Below are 17,866 nucleotides of genomic sequence, written 5' to 3'. Positions count from 1 at the left end.
GTCTGTTATATTTGGCAAGTCTAGATTACTGCAGTTTCTAAAAATGAAGAAAGTTTCTGGGTTCTTTTTTATTATATTTTATCCAAATGATTTAAAACTGTTTTTATCTGTAAAATAGTTCATTTCAGAGACTAGATGTTAGTCCACTCTACACCTTCAGGGGCAAGTAAGTCTGAAAAAATGATTGCGATTTTGTTGCAAATATCAATTTCCCTAGATACATTTTGTCCACGTCCAAGAGAGAAAAATTAATGACATTTTTATAAACTATTAAAAAATAGTCAAGTGAAAGTGCTGGAATCACATGCTTTGTATACATGTAATCAGCTTCCCAAACAAACGTATTTGGGGGCACAACGGCTCAGTGGTGTGTGACAAATGTTTTTATTGGCTAATATGTACACTTTTTTGCTGCACATAGCTATAAAGCTGGAATATTGCTGAGTGCGGTGTTAAACAACAGACAAACAAACAATCTGCCATAGATCTATAGCCTGTTGAAACTACTCAGCAGTGCCAGTAGCTGACAGTGTGATAAGAGAAATTATATTGTACGTATGCACCCACTAGGGGCCGGTGTACAGAAACAAATTAAACACATAATACATCATGACAGTCATAAATATTATACGGTAATGATGATAATGAGACACATTGTCAGAGACTGTAGCAATAAGCACCATGGTGGAACCACACAGTGAGGGTGTCTTGTCGCGTTTCACACACGCTGTGTATTGAACAGGCTATAGAGGCTGAACAACCAGGGCCCGGATATAGTAGGAGTTTCAAAGCTGTGATAGTATCACCCTCGGAGTTGCTTTCAGAGATATGGGCTGGAAGTAATATGTCACAAGCTGTAGATGAAGACTCTCATTCAATAATCTGGTCTTTCCTGCATCTTTGTGTTTAGATTTGACAGGCTTCCCAGAATAGAAGTAGTTGTAGGCATACAGTATTTTGTCTCAAAGATAAATGGAAACTTCGACAGATGTTTGAAATATCGTGAAAGCCCTATTAATCAATGAGAAGTTAGACTAATAGAGACTAGATGTTAGTCTACTGGTCTCATTGTGTACAGTGGTTCGTGAATGAGGATGTTTCTTGATTGCGGTGTTAGAACCTACACCGAAACGTCGCTCTTAAATTGTAATAAAGAAGTTCTTCATCCATAAATTCTTCTCTTTACTTAATGAGGATGTTGGTTTCATCGTCATTTTGGTCTCTGCATGCTTTAACTCTGAATAGAGTTTTTGACACCATATTTCATTGTTAGAAAACGTGAGTACAAATACACTCCAGAAAGGGTCATTTCCAGTTCTACCATCCTACCTGCTACTGCTGCAATCTGCTGCAGGTTTTACAATGTGTATGTTTAATCACCTAGACAGCCAGCACTGACAGGTCCCTCACTTCTCCACAGCAAGTGGCCCACACTCGGTGCTAAGTGCTTCTGTTTTTTGCTGCCTTATCTCTGCTCCCCAGTGTTGGCATGAGGGATTCCTCTGAGGGAATGAGGAAGATAGTGTAATTGTTAGCAGTTGTTAGACAAGCAGTATATAGAGACAGGTGTCATCCCATCATGCAGCACACACAACCTACCGAGTTCCTCATGGGGCTTCCCTTACCCAACCACTTCAAACATGGCTTGAAGTTGAGCTATTTCAGACAGTCAGCTCACCAGCAGTAAGCCATTTTCCCTTGCTTGAATGATCAACACACTGCCAGATTGGCAAAATAAGACTTGAACTATCTTGAGATCAAGTTGGTTTAATCTAATTCAACCGTTTTAGCCGATACTTGATATGGCAGTGGAAGATGATAGTGCAACATGGGTATCGTGCGCTGGCCCAAGAAAACGACATTGGAATATTTCCAACAAAGAAAAACAGCAATTGTTATCTCTTACATGACACGGCTGACTTTCATAAGTCCTAGTATGCATAAACATGATCAGAATGTAACTATAGTTATACAATATAAGAACACCCCTTGGCCTTGTGGATAACTTCTGCCAAGAGTGCAGGTCAGTGGTTCAATCCCAAGTTGAATCATACCTAAAGATGTTAAAAGATGGTACTTGTGGTTCCCCTGCTTGTTAGAGGGGGAATAAATACTAAATGTTTGGCTACCTTTTGTTGTTGTTTATGTTGTTGTTGTTGAACATTATCTAAAACTGTGTATTCGTTTTGCCACTGTTGCTTACACTTGGAACTTAGAAGTACTTGAAAAGAACTCCAATCTTTTGAGGTACACAGTTGAAGTGTGTGTACGCACTCTGACTATAATCAGTCTAATCGAGCCAGCTTGAATGTGAAGCAAACATTTTTACAACACAACACTTATCATCAGGTCACTAATCATTCAGACTAACATAATTAGTGTAGGAAATCTTGGATTACATAATAAATTTTATTCTTTCAAAATTATTTTTCTAATGCTGATTTCATGCAGCTAACTAGGCCTAGATGACTAATTGCTCGTCAACTAGCATGTAATGTTGGACTGTCATGGAAACTCCAGTTAGTATAAGGTGATGTAAAATTAATATATTATTCATGATCTACAAATCTGAAAAACAAGAAAAGGACAGAATCTTTGTTTTTTCCAGACAATTTGACACTAAAACTTATAGATTTGTTAATGCAGCTTTGCAGACAAAAGTACATGGACATCATTTATCCTCCTCCTCCAAAAGATGTGAATAACGTGACTTCAGTGGTGTCACAACTTCTGCCTCAGCAGTGAGCCAGGACAAGGCGCTCTTTCTCAGTGCTAGTTTCAGCACCAGGATGAGGCCCTCGTTATCAGTCCAGCTAAGTATCGCCTGGTATATTGCGATACGGTTCATATCATGATACGAACAGGCTGACGATACTACTAGTATCTCGATACACCACATCAAATAGTGAAAAAGGATGAAATCACTGAAATACAACTCTGAAACCTCTTTCTTCAAACATTTTGTTTATTGTTATCTGAAAAAACATTTACAAAGAAAACCACAAGAACAAAACAGTTTTGAATGAAGGCATGGTTATTAAATGTAACAGTAAGGTGAGGCCCTTGTTATCGGTGCTAGTTTTAGTACCAAGGTAAGGCCCTTGTTATCGGTGCTAGTTTTAGTAACAAGGTGAGGCCCTTGTTATCGGTGCTAGTTTTAGCACCAAGGTAAGGCCCTTGTTATCGGTGCTAGTTTTAGTAACAAGGTGAGGCCCTTGTTATTGGTGCTAGTTTTAGCACCAAGGTAAGGCCCTTGTTATCGGTGCTAGTTTTAGCACCAAGGTAAGGCCCTTGTTATCGGTGCTAGTTTTAGTAACAAGGTGAGGCCCTTGTTATCGGTGCTAGTTTTAGCACCAAGGTAAGGCCCTTGTTATCGGTGCTAGTTTTAGTAACAAGGTGAGGCCCTTGTTATTGGTGCTAGTTTTAGTACCAAGGTAAGGCCCTTGTTATCGGTGCTAGTTTTAGTAACAAGGTGAGGCCCTTGTTATGGGTGCTAGTTTTAGTACCAAGGTAAGGCCCTTGTTGTGGGTGCTAGTTTTAGTAACAAGGTGAGGCCCTTGTTATCGGTGCTAGTTTTAGTACCAAGGTAAGGCCCTTGTTATCTGTGCTAGTTTTAGTACCAAGGTAAGGCCCTTGTTATCGGTGCTAGTTTTAGTACCAAGGTAAGGCCCTTGTTATCTGTGCTAGTTTTAGTACCAAGGTAAGGCCCTTGTTATCGGTGCTAGTTTTAGTACCAAGGTAAGGCCCTTGTTATCTGTGCTAGTTTTAGTAACAAGGTGAGGACCTTGTTATCGGTGCTAGTTTTAGTAACAAGGTAAGGCCCTTGTTATCGGTGCTAGTTTTAGCACCAAGGTAAGGCCCTTGTTATCGGTGCTAGTTTTAGCACCAAGGTAAGGCCCTTGTTATCGGTGCTAGTTTTAGCACCAAGGTAAGGCCCTTGTTATCGGTGCTAGTTTTAGCACCAAGGTAAGGCCCTTGTTATCGGTGCTAGTTTAGCACCAAGGTAAGGCTCTTGTTATCAGTGCTAGTTTTAGTACCAAGGTAAGGACCTTGTTATCGGTGCTAGTTTTAGCACCAAGGTGAGGCCCTTGTCCTCAGGGCTAGTTTTAATACCAGGCAGTGTCTAATGATTTCGTGAGATAATAGTGAAGAAGAAGCCCCGGTAACTAATTCATTAATTCATTTGTTTTGTTGCTGCAAGCTTTGGCCATAATGAATCAATGAATTCCCAATCCATTCGCTATAATTTACGTTTGGGAGCAGAGAAAGGTAGGATGGAAGAATGTTATTATATTTTTGCAATGTTTTGGACCTCTTGCTAGTTTCGTGATCCAGTGACATGTGATTCTTTATTGTATAAAAAGTATAATTCATCAAAACTTGATTGGATAAATAGCTTAATTATCTGTTTATGTCATGTGATTCTTTACTGTCTGAAAGCCTTAGGTAACTGCTCAATGACAACCTTTACCTCTCTACAGGTGCAGGACAATGTTTGATTAAACATTGATCATCAGGATGATGGCCACTTATTGTCATCAATCATTTCTGGTGTCTGAGACCACCTCCGTGGTCTTGTGGTAGAGCGTCCGCCCGGAGAGCGGAAGGTCCAGGGTTCGATCCCGGGCCGCGTCATACAAAAAGACGTTAAAAGATTGTACTTGTTGTTACCCTGTCTGGCGCTCGGCATTAAGGGGCTAAAACAAGGACTGGTCGGCTCGGAGTCAGTATACTGTGTCTGAGTGGGGTATTCATGTTAATCTGCGGCATGGTATCTCAGTGAGCTAGCACTATAAATCGGCATCAGTCCGGACTAGTACAAGCAGCCACACACACACATACACGTGCATGCACGTCGCTATATAAGTGCAATAATCTTGGACGCGACGTTAAACCCAATTTCACCTCACCTCTGGTGTCTGAGGGGCAGTGGGGTAGCCTAGTGGTTAAAACGTTCGCTTGTCATGCTGAAGACATGGGTTTGATTCCCCTCAAGAGTACAATGTGTGAAGGCCATTTCTGGTGTCCCCTACCATGATATTGCTAGAATATTGCTAAAAGCAGCATTAAACCATTGCCACTCACTCTATTTCATAAACTTTGGTGTTATTATTTTTCTTATGTTAGAGTAGGCCCATTTACAGGTATTCTAAATTTAGATATAAATACATGCATCAATACATTATACCTTAATTGATGGTTCCATAGAAATCTGTCATTTGTGTTGTAAAATGATCAATAACCTTTCATTAAAGCTACATTATGTCTCCGTTCAAACAGACTGAATATCATGTCTATAGAAGACTGTAAAATTGAAAAATAAATACGCAAAATGTCATATTTGGAATTAAGGAAAAATGAAATGATGTACTCAACTTGATTTTCATTCTAACTAAATTATACATCTACAAAAACAAATGTATGAAGCGCTTAGCAAAATAAATGGTCTCAAGACTATGTTAACAAATTATTATCATTTCAGCAAGTTCAAATCAGGTACCCCCACCCCACCCCCGTATATGCAGTGGAGTTGTTGATATTATCTAATATACACCTAAAGTGTTAACGACCAACCAATTCTTTCATATTACTAAAGTTAATCTGTCATACTATAGTTAATCTGTCATATTTTAGTTAATCTGTCATGCCATGATTAACTATAGTAACATGAAAAAATCAGGTGGTCCTTAACTGTTTTTGTAGTGTGTACACGTTATTTATGGCAGTTGTTAATAAAATGCAAAATGATGGATATTTCAGAAATGTTGGCTTGATGTATAGGTGTTAGGAAACAACAGTGCTTGATTCATTCATTTCTGGTGTCCCCCATTGTGATAATGATGGAATATTGCTGAAAGGGCTGTTAAACCCAACTCACTCACTCACTCACTCACTCACTCACTCACTCACTCACTCACTCACTCACTCACTCACTCACTCACTCACTCATATTCATTTTCTTGTACTTTACTGACTTCCACAATACCATGTCTAAGTGATATTCATTTTTTTAAATATATTACTACATTTTACTGCACAATGTGTGGAAGTATGTGATGATACAGAGATATGAATAATGTATACAATTAGTTGCAGTGGTGAGCACACAATGAATTATATGTATTGATTCTCCTTATGGAAGAATTATTGAAATTGTATTGATCATATTGATGATACACAAAGACTTCAAACACAAGAACTTGCCACATTTATTGCCTTCTAATTCATAGCAAGTCAAGCATGTCGTTATGCAATTTGATACTGTTGCCATCTACAATGAAACTGAAAATTAGATGGAACGCATATATTACCTGTGTTTCCTGAACGTCTAGGGTCGAGTTCAAAAACTCAACAATGCTGGTTGTGTAATACATGACCCGTGAAGATTCCTGACATATTTAATCTCTTAATTACAATAATATGATGTTTATACAATCAGCAACACTGCCCTTGAGTGAGTGAGTGAGTTGGGTTTATCGCCGCTTTTAACAGTATTCCAGTTGTATCATGGCATAACAGCTTCCTTTGGGAGGAAAGCCCAAAGTGATGCAGGTCTCAGATCTCAGACGTTTAATTACCATTTGGTGAAACCCACAAGCTAGTGATGACAAACCTAGAAACATAATTTGGGTGAATCAGGGTTCAAACCCACAATGGCGTGCCCAAGGGACGCAACTCTGCACAGTGAATTGTGTTGCCTCAGGCAACTGGGTCATCCGTGCCACCTGCTGCCCTTGAAGATATAGGCAGGAACAGTGTTGTACAGTGAAGCCTCAGACAGACAGACATAGACAGATAGACACACTGCAGCTTATACCAGTACTGCCACGCCCTGATAGGACTACAGCTTATATACCAGTACTGCCACGCCCTGGTAGTACTACAGCTTATATACCAGTACTGCCACGCCCTGATAGGACTACAGCAAATATACCAGTACTGCCACGCCCTGATAGGACTACAGCAAATATACCAGTACTGCCACGCTCTGGTAGTACTACAGCTAATATACCAGTACTGCCACGCCCTGATAGGACTACAGCAAATATACCAGTACTGCCATGCCCTGATAGGACTACAACTTATATACCACTACTGTCACGCCCTGATAGGACTACAACTTATATACCAGTACTGCCACTCCCTGATAGGACTACAGCTTATATACCACTACTGTCACGCCCTGATAGGACTACAACTTATATACCACTACTGTCACGCCCTGATAGGACTACAGCTTATATACCAGTACTGCCACGCCCTGATAGGACTACAGCTTATATACCAGTACTGCCATGCCCTGGTAGTACTACAGCTAATATACCAGTACTGCCATGCCCTGATAGGACTTCAACTTATATACCACTACTGTCACGCCCTGATAGGACTACAACTTCTATACCAGTACTGCCACGCCCTGATAGGACTACAGCTTATATACCAGTACTGCCATGCCCTGGTAGTACTACAGCTAATATACCAGTACTGCCATGCCCTGATAGGACTACAACTTATATACCACTACTGTCACGCCCTGATAGGACTACAACTTATATACCAGTACTGCCACTCCCTGATAGGACTACAGCTTATATACCACTACTGTCACGCCCTGATAGGACTACAACTTATATACAAGTACTGTCACGCCCTGATAGGACTACAGCTTATATACCAGTACTGCCACGCCCTGATAGGACTACAGCTTATATACCAGTACTGCCATGCCCTGATAGGACTACAGCTTATATACCAGTACTGCCATGCCCTGATAGGACTACATCTTATATACCAGTACTGCCACGCCCTGATAGGACTACAGCCTTTATACCAGTACTGCCATGCCCTGATAATGTCACACCTTGATAGGACCACATCTTACATACCAGTACTGATACAATTTTTCTGCTTACTACCCATATTTAGTGTCATTCTTCACAAAGCAGTTTCAGTATCTGTGGACTATTAAAGGTGGTAATGGTTATGCATACTAGATAAAATCAAAGAACATGTATTTAACATCTATTATCTAAAACCATAAAGTTTCAACACAGACATGGGGAATTAATGGAATTCAATCTCACACATGGGTTTGATACCCACTACCTCAAATGGGTTGTTCACTCACAGGTGTGGAAGAAATATAAATTTGAACAGAGGAGACCAATATACTGTAAGTTATGTAAACAGATAGCTACATGATCATTGGGAACATAACGAGCTTCTCATCATACCGTGAAGTTAGGAGGACAAAGGGAGTTTATATACTGACTTGATATTTGAGAACAGGTTTTATACCGTCAATGTAATTATCAGGTTGTCATGACATAGATATTGTATTTAGATAATATTAGTCACAACCAACTGCTTGGTGGATCGATGGTGGCACACGTTTATTGGACTGTTTCAGTCATCAAGCAAATGGTAAAACAACAGAGAGATTCAGTAGACAGACAAACACAGCTAGACAGGCAGGTAGACTGAGACATAGACACAGACATCGGTAGACAAACACAGCTAGACAGGCAGCTAGACAGACACACAGACACGGACATCGGTAGACAGACTTGATTATTCACAGACCACGTCATACAGCTGGAATATTGCTGGGTCGGCGTTAAACACATGAACAAACAAAACAGACCAGGGTAGACATATAGACGGACACAGACAGTCAGACAGACACAGATAGGTAGACAGGCACAGATAGGTAGACAGACACAGACAGTCAGATGTCACAGACAAAAGCAGAATGACACATGTAGATTGAGACAGGTAGAGACAGACATGGACAGGTAGACAGGCACAGATAGGTAGACAGACATGTAGACATGTCTTTTGTCTTATTAAATAGTATGTCTGGGAGATGGGATCTTATTACATTAGGCTAGTATTTATCTAAAAGCTTTAAATCTATTAAACTATGTAGACATAACTTTTGTCTTATTGAGTAGTATGTCTGGGAGATGTGTTCTCGTTACCTTAGGCTAGCATCTATCGAAAAAGCTGTGACTGAAACTACTGATATTTTGTATTTGCATTTTACCTTGATTAATATTTATTTCTTGCTAAACTATAATTATATGAAATTTTGTATAAATGTTACACCATGATAACTTACAAAAGCACTTGCTGTGGATCTAATTATTATATGAAAACTTAGTATAAATGTTATATCATGACAGTTTAGTGCACATTTACTGTAATATATCATCATTTCAGCGTTCAGTGATCAGAACCTATAGAGAATATGTATTGTGATATTTTATGTTTGATAATTCTAACATAGTTTGACAGACATTTATGTCATTAAGCCAACATTACAAATGTGAATTGTCCATGATGAATAATTCATGACTATCACTGATGACATAATCGTCTACATGTTGTGATTTATCTGTCCCCAGTCATTACTTCAGAAGGTGATTGAGTTAAGTGTACAGCCAATGAGGACATTCCTCGCTACAAGACTTATTCCACAAAGCTTCCTTGGCGCTATGGTTCTCATCAGTCGGGAGTGAGTTGGGTTTAGCGCCACTTGGAACAGTATTCCGGTTATGGCATGTACGCGAGATGATGCAGGTAGCAAACTTTAACCACTTTAGTGAACCCCACGAGCACGGGTATGGTGGACCTCGACACATAATGAAGGTGAACTTGGATTCGAACCCACGTTCATAGGTTTCTGGCATGCCAAAGGGACACAACAGTGATTTTCGGCAATTTAGAAGACTGGGCGCCATGCCCCATAGGAACCAGACTGATTGCTTTCGTGAGTGAGTTGTGTTTTGTGCCACTTTGAACAGTGTTTATCACACATGTTGCGATGGGCTAATGTTGGAAGTAAGACTGAGCTGATGTAGGGCCCCATTGCACAAAGCCATCTTAGCGCGATGATTATCGTAAGTCTTTGTTAAAGTATGGGAGTTCTGACCGTCTTTGCGCTAAGATTACTTTGTGCAATGGGGCCCAAGTGTTAGATGGTTACCACGATGGTGATACCCATGAGAACAGGTTGGTGCTGACAAACCTACAAACATACTGGGATTCAAACCCCAAATCATAGAATTTTGGCAGCCTGAAGTGAAGCAGGCATTTACAGCGACAGTGTAGATGAGTGGGCCACCCATGCCCCTCAGGTCGTTGTGTGGAACAAGGACTAAGCCCATTTCCGCTCAGTCTGCATCTGGCAAATCCCACCTTGCTCTGACAATGTTCTTGTCCTGGGTTATTGGCGATGTTTTTTTCAATATTGTCAATTTTTTTTGTTCCTTTGCAATATTAGTACTATTTCTGGCCTGCGTCTACTTATCGAAAAAATACAGGCTGTTCAGTTTTGAAAACAAAAGTATGAGAACCAAACTTTAGATGAATATTAGATTGAATTTGTCAGGTGAAAGTGATAGATAGGCCTGGTTGTAGGTGATTGCCTGACTGAAGAACACTTGGATAATGGGAGCTGATGGACCTAAAACCAGAAGCCTTCAGAGTGATGTGTCTGACTCAGGCAACATGCCACGTATTCATGAAATCCAATTCATCAAATCAAATTACACCCTAATGACAGCTTGATCCAATCTGTTAAATGTGTACAACCTCAGTGATCCTGAAAACTGATAATTTATTTAACATTTCAAAATATATTTACATGTAAATAATTTAAGTAGAGTATTGACAACGTTCCGTAATTTTATCTCTTTGGGATTGGAAATAGTTGTCAGACGATATGATCAGATGTTGTGCATGATAATCAGTTCATTAGTAACAGTGGGAGTGGGTGGCTGGGTAACAGTGGGAGTGGGTGGCTGGGTAACAGTGGGAGTGGGTGGCTGGGTAACAGTGGGAGCGGGTGGCTGGGTAACAGTGGGAGCGGGTGGCTGGGTAACAGTGGGAGTGGGTGGCTGGGTAACAGTGGGAGCGGGTGGCTGGGTAACAGTGGGAGCGGGTGGCTGGGTAACAGTGGGAGTGGGTGGCTGGGTAACAGTGGGAGCGGGTGGCTGGGTAACAGTGGGAGTGGGTGGCTGGGTAACAGTGGGAGCGGGTGGCTGGGTAACAGTGGGAGTGGGTGGCTGGGTAACAGTGGGAGTGGGTGGCTGGGTAACAGTGGGAGTGGGTGGCTGGGTAACAGTGGGAGTGGGTGGCTGGGTAACAGTGGGAGTGGGTGGCTGGGTATGTTGGGTAGGGCTTATAAGGACTGATTAATTATGCCCTTTGGCTCCCTCCTCTGCAGTGTCATATGAAAGGAGTAGGACTGGGACGAGTCCAAATGTACTACCCGGGTACCCGACCCCCCAGAGCTCCAGATAAGCTGCATATCTGCGTAAAATATGCATGAGAAATGCAGAAATACGCAGTAAAATAATATCCAAGAATATCAAATACGCAACGAACATTACAGATACGCTACAAAAATAAAACTTGTGCATATCATCAAAATATTGTGAAGTAACCCTGCGTATTCGATTAGCAAATCAGCAACTTATTTTGAAATTATAAACGGGCATTCCGTCAACCTTGCCAAACTCCACTATGACAGTTACATCATGATCATTTGCCATCACACTTTCTTGTGGAAGTATCGTGGTATTTTTTAGTCCTATAAAGCTCTCGAACCCACACGACACCAGTTTGCAGGGACTAGATGAATAGTGTTTTTTAAATATTTAACTTAAGTACCCACATGTGTAAATACTAGTGGGTAACAGAAATTTGAATACCCAGATAGAATTACTGATACCCAATGATTTTAAAATGCATGGGTAAAATACCCACAACACCAAATGCTTATCTGGAGCTCTCCCCCCTGTTACGCTACCCGACCCTGGTACCTGCTGTAGGTCTAAAGAGTTGGGAACAAAATGTCTGATTGGGAATTGTTTTACCGCAGTCCTGGAAAAAATTTATTTGGATACATGTATCAAATGATCAGATCATGCGTACACTGACATTGACTGAAGCTTTATCTTTACTCAAGCATATGCAAGTCAAAAGGAATGTGTGCATCGTCAGACAGAAATGGAAATATTAGCAACTTGTAGTGTAACCATGTTATAGTGAGTTCTTGTCATTCAACAATATATCATGTGACTAACCACAGGTCTGGGTAGTCCTGGGTTCTACTCATCACCCACCCGACACAAGTTCCCAACTTACCCGTCCCAGCCCTAGAAAGTAGTTTTTTGTTTCCATGATCTTGTAGAAAATGGTAACTTTGGTTTTCTATTCATCATGTTCTCCTTCTGTTTTGGTCAGGTCCATCTTCCTGAGGCAAGGGAGTTAACTGCCTGTAAAAGTCCAGTTTCCACCCTTGTCCTAGACTGGAATTTCTGGGCTTGGTCGGAGTGCCACCAGTGGCTATTAAGAGTTATGTCCCTTCTATGTCCCTTCTATTGAGCAATCACATCCTATCCCTCATATCACTTGCATTTGCTTCAAACAAAATTGTGGCGCCCAATCGTAATATCTGATCAATATTCAAAATCTAGATTGCAATAAAACGGGTCTTACTTCGCGAAGTGCATCAATTCACATGAACATCTTGATTAAAAACATGAAACTGGAAAATATATGTGGAACCCGAGTTGACGGTACACATGCTTTGCAAATCCTGCAATCGACTGAAATCTGCATGGCAGTTTACAAACCAGATGTCGATTTCATTACACAATTTTGATTGGACTATGCATGGACTCGTTAGTCCAGCTAAGATATTAGTCCATAATTCCAGCCTAGTTCAGAGGGGAAACTGGACTTTAATAGTTAGTTAACTCCCTTGTTAACTCCCTTGCCTCAGGAAGATGAGTCAGGTCATGTGACGTGACTGACTGTGGGTCATCCTGCCCTAATGGTTTAGGTCCACAGTGGATATCATTATTGATAGGCAGTTGGAATATTGCTTACTGCATAACACCGACACACTCAATCACAAAATATATTTTGTAATGATATTAACATTAATACACAAGAACTTTTTTCCCCTCCCACTCTACCTACTTTTTGAATATGAAAATCTAATGATCTTATTTAACTTCTCTAATCTTTGCATCTCTATATCTATGAATATATCTGTCATGGAAATCATATGACATGAAGTAATATATAGTAACAATGGATACATGTTTCTGTGTTGTCATTCATTAACGAAGGCAGGTTTTGGTAAGTTGCACTTGAATGCAAATCCATATTCAATCTTTCAACATGTGTTAGAACCTATCCTGTTACTATTAAACTGATGTTTGTTTGTTTGTTTGTTTCGTTTTGTTAAATGCCTACTCAGCAATATTCCAGCTATATGATTGCGGTCTGTAAATAGTCAAGTCTGAACCAGACTATCCAGTGATTCACATCAAGAGCATCGATCCATGCAATTGGGATATGATGATATGCATCAACCAAGTCAGTGAGCCTGACCACCCGATCAAGTTAGTCGCCTCTTACAACAATCATACTCGCCTTTTACGGCACAAATGGGTTGCTGAAGACCTTTTCTAATCCGGATCTTAACGAGTCGTGGTAGATATGAATCTCTGGCATGGGGATATCATACAATCCTAACACCTGGATCAGGTAATGGACTGTATACCTGGTTGTAGCATGGGTACCCGGTGGGATTCTGTTGAATGACATTGCTTTTTGTGTTAAGGTGAGAATGTAAAATGAATAATGGTGATTCCAAATGAACCTTCCTGGCATTAATTACTCAGTAACACCAGCAAATCTGAAAACACATAATGTGTGTCTCGTAATTGAGCTATTATTATTTACAGATTAAAATAAAAAATGCAGCAAAGAGGGTTTGGGTGATCCTGGCACAGTCAGGCTGGTTAGGCTCATCATCAGCTCAGGGCCCTTGCCCCCTCTACACGCAGCCCAGACAGTGAATGGTACTTCTACCAGGAAGCACTGCCTAGTCAAACCCACCCAGAACTTTTCAGAGAATGTGAAGACTCCCCAACACTGCAGCCTTCTGCATTACCTAGATTGTCAGAAGGGCTGTATTCCTGGTAGCAAACCCGGGTACTCTCCCGATGTCAGTCAACAGATTGGGAGGTACCAAACCCAAAGCACCGAGAACAATGGGGAGTCAGACAACTTTGTACTGTGGATGCAAGCGTGAACATTTCGAAAGCGAGGTCTGCATATTTACCATGTTTTTCCTCAATCTTGTCAATCACATTTCTGTCAAAAAGGACAGAAAATTCAATGATATAAATGAGTCTACTGGATTTACCAAAAAGGACGAGATCAGGTTTGTTTTCCTAGATATGTCTGAGGCTGTATACGGGCCTATTCCAAAGGATTTTGTATTTATCATTTTCCATGACGCCCTCTACATATTCCGGGTCGTACCATGGATGCACCTCTGTGTCAAAACCACAAGCATTGCCAAGACGGTAATAAAATGATCGAGCCACACCATCATGCAGCTTAAGATAATGTGTTTGTGCCAAAGCTAGGCATCCACTCACAATGTGTTGGACAGTCTCATTCATTACAAATTCATTACATAATCTACATTTCATATTCACATTTTGATGCAAAATCACACATTGACGGTTTCAAGTGGGAAGTGACTGGTCCTGGGCAGCAAACAGAAAGCCTTCTGTTTCCCTTTTCAGGCCAGACAACTTCATCCAAGGGAAGGACTCTGCAGGATTGCTGATCTTCTCAAGACACTGCACATAAACTCGATGCAGTGGTCGTTCAGAAGAATACTGATTCTGGGCCGATTTGATATGTCACATCGCTTGGTTGACACTCATTTCTGTACTGTCCAGCAGTACAGAACCATCAACAAAGTCAACACCAACATTGAGATTATATGTCCCCTAATTATTATTATTGCTAGTATTATTATTGTTGTTGTTGTTGTTGTTGTTAATGTTGTGTACAGATTAAAATAAAAAAATGCAGCAAAGAGGGTTTGGGTGATCCTAGCACAGTCAGGCTGGTTAGGCTCATCATCAACTCAGGGCCCTTTCCCCCTCTACACGCAGCCCAGCCAAATAGGACTTCTCCCAGGAAGCACTGCCTAGTCAAACCCACCCAGAACTTTTCAGAGAATATGAAGACTCCCCAACACTGCAGCATTCTGAATTACCCACTACTCACTGTCCAGCAGTGCAGAACCATCAACAAAATCAACACTGACATTGAGATTATGTCCCACATCCTTGGCTCATTTACGAAAACTGTGGAATTCCTTGTTTTCATCATGAGTCTTGACATGCTTCACAAGAGGATCAACAGACAAATAAATATTCTTCTCCTTATTATCATTATTATTTTATTTGGAGGTTGAGATTATTATGTGTATTTGAAACTTGGTTGGTTGAATGCAACAACATCTGAATTATCGGCACACTGCTGAAGCTACTTTGTAGTCCTACATATGCTGAACATATTCACTGGCTTGTGAGGAGCATACGCTTCAAATCAGTGGTTCATCATGGTCTGTCTGGTTCTTCCAGTGATGCTAAGATGTGGGCTGCCAACAGACTGTGTGGGGTCAGACAATCTGCACATGCAGCAGTGGGTACGCTGCTAATGGCATTACAACTACCTCAGGCTTGCTGACTGTGTCTCATCATACGCCATCTGTGTGACATGTTGTTCATTATATCAATATCGTTATATCGGTGAGGAGACCTCGGTCTGTATGTGACCACTCAGGTGTACAGGGAGATGTCGGTGAGGAGACATCGGTCTGTATGTGCCCACTCAGGTGTACAGGGAGATGTCGTGAGGAGACATCAGTCTGTATGTCCCCACTCAGATGTATAGGGAGATGTCGGTGAGGAGACATCAGTCTGTATGTGACCACTCAGGTGTACAGGGAGATGTCAGTGAGGAGACATCGGTCTGTATGTGACCACTCAGGTGTACAGGGAGATGTCAGTGAGGAGACATCGGTCTGTATGTGACCACTCAGGTGTACAGGGAGATGTCGGTGAGGAGACATCGGTCTGTATGTGACCACTCAGGTGTACAGGGAGATGTCAGTGAGGAGACATCGGTCTGTATGTCCCCACTCAGGTGTATAGGGAGATGTCAGTGAGGTGACATCGGTCTGTATGTGACCACTCAGGTGTATAGGGAGATGTCAGTGAGGAGACATCGGTCTGTATGTGACCACTCAGGTCTACAGGGAGATGTCGGTGAGGAGACATTGGTCTGTATGTGACCACTCAGGTGTACAGGGAGATGTCAGTGAGGAGACATCGGTCTGTATGTCCCCACTCAGGTGTACAGGGAGATGTCAGTGAGGAGACATCGGTCTGTATGTGACCACTCAGGTGTACAGGGAGATGTCAGTGAAAAGACATCGGTCTGTATGTGACCACTCAGGTGTACAGGGAGATGTCGGTGAGGAGACATCGGTCTGTATGTCCCCACTCAGGTGTATAGGGAGATGTCGGTGAGGAGACATCGGTCTGTATGTCCCCACTCAGGTGTACAGGGAGATGTCAGTGAGGAGACATCGGTCTGTATGTGACCACTCAGGTGTACAGGGAGATGTCGGTGAGGAGACATCGGTCTGTATGTCCCCACTCAGGTGTATAGGGAGTCAGGGTGTATAGGGAGACATGGGTCTGTATGTCCCCACTCAGGTGTATAGGGAGACAGGGGTCTGTATGTCCCCACTCAGGCGTATAGTGAGACAGGGTGTATAGGGAGACAGGGGTCTGTATGTCCCCACTCAGGTGTATAGGGAGACAGGGGTCTGTATGTCCCCACTCAGGTGTATAGGGAGACATGGGTCTGTACATCACCACTCAGGTGTATAGGGAGACATGGGTCTGTACGTCACCACTCAGGTGTATAGGGAGACATGGGTCTGTATGTCCCCACTCAGGTGTATAGGGAGACATGGGTCTGTATGTCCCCACCCAGGTGTATAGGGAGACATGGGTCTGTATGTCCCCACTCAGGTGTATAGGGAGACATGGGTCTGTATGTCACCACTCAGGTGTATAGGGAGACATGGGTCTGTACGTCACCACTCAGGTGTATAGGGAGACATGGGTCTGTACGTCACCACTCAGGTGTATAGGGAGACATGGTTCTGTACGTCACCACTCAGGTGTATAGGGAGATAGGGGTCTGTATGTGATCACTCAGGTGTATAGGGAGATAGGGATCTGTATGTGATCACTCAGGTGTATAGGGAGACATGGGTCTGTATGTCACCACTCAGGTGAATAGGGAGACAGGGGTCTGTATGTCACCACTCAGATGTGTGGAGGAGATTGGTGCCCATATTTAATCACTTCATAAAAGCCATGTGATCATTGTACAATCTATTATGTGCAACACAAGTGTTTTATGTGGAATGTAATTAAACTAATACATATGGAAGGTCTTGTTACTTCCCCAATGTGGTATCACTGTTTCTCCCAAAGGAGTTGATATATTTAACATTAAAAAAACATCAAAGCACGGGATCATTTTCCACACACTTGAGTTGGTCGATGCCTGATCAAGTTACTGTGAATCTGTTTATATTGTAAGCGGGGATGTTATAACAGGTATATTGGGATGCAGGATATACTCCTCAGCTGTTTTTACCGTAACTGCTTCAATACATAACCGGCTATGTCAACAGCACATGAAAAATGACGACTTTCAAATAGGATCCGCTAGCTTTATCTTTTCCTTAGGGAAACTCCTTCAAAATTCTGACAGACATTTTTTACTGGAACAATTAATTGTCAGGATTTATGCTCAATAATTAAGTGAATCATGTGACAGGCCCTTTATCTTTGATGTTGTGTGGCGAGTAAATTTCAGACAAGCCTGTTTGTGGCTGCTAAAGCATTCAGGTTTCGGCCTGTCTCAGTCGTCTGTGCTTCTCTGCTGCAGATAC

At 41.7% G+C, this 17,866-nt stretch overlaps 1 protein-coding gene and 1 pseudogene across 2 annotated transcripts in view; one reads left to right on the top strand and one right to left on the bottom strand.

Moving 5' to 3' along the window:
- The window catches only part of LOC124114122 (neuronal calcium sensor 2-like), a 149,667-nt gene that overhangs the window by 25,991 nt on the left and 105,810 nt on the right, over window positions 1-17,866 (top strand). The gene's annotated exons all lie outside the window — the stretch shown is intronic.
- On the bottom strand, window positions 7,232-7,765 carry LOC124114113 (annotated as a pseudogene).

The sequence above is a fragment of the Haliotis rufescens genome, unplaced genomic scaffold (genome assembly GCF_023055435.1).
Source record: "Haliotis rufescens isolate VD_foot unplaced genomic scaffold, xgHalRufe1.0.p SCAF_2, whole genome shotgun sequence".
NCBI lineage: Eukaryota > Metazoa > Mollusca > Gastropoda > Lepetellida > Haliotidae > Haliotis > Haliotis rufescens.
This window is presented reverse-complemented; position numbering and strand designations above follow the sequence as displayed.